Below are 332 nucleotides of genomic sequence, written 5' to 3'. Positions count from 1 at the left end.
GGTTGCCGCAAGCCTGCCGGACGCTCCTTCGTCGAAATCGCCGGCCGCGCCGTTCTCAAGCCCGCAGCCTCTGCTCACTCTAACCCTCCCGCCGTTCCTCACGCTAGCCCCTGGCCTTTGCTCACTGTAGGCCGCCGCGTGTGACGCTGTTTCTTTGTGACCTGTGTTAGCTGTTTAGGCTGGAGATGGCATGGGGGGGAAAAACTGTTTTTATGCCTAGATGTTCTAGTGCACAGAGATCTATAGAGTCTGCCTGAAGGGAGAAGTGCAAACAGGTTGTGTCCGGGGCGAGAGGGGTCTTTGATGATGTTACCTGCCCGTTTCTTCACTCT

This window comes from Sinocyclocheilus anshuiensis, unplaced genomic scaffold (genome assembly GCF_001515605.1).
Source record: "Sinocyclocheilus anshuiensis isolate Anshui unplaced genomic scaffold, SAMN03320099.WGS_v1.1 scaffold323, whole genome shotgun sequence".
NCBI classification, from domain to species: Eukaryota; Metazoa; Chordata; class Actinopteri; order Cypriniformes; family Cyprinidae; genus Sinocyclocheilus; species Sinocyclocheilus anshuiensis.
The sequence above is the reverse complement of the archived record's forward strand: the minus strand, read 5'-3'. Positions refer to the sequence as shown.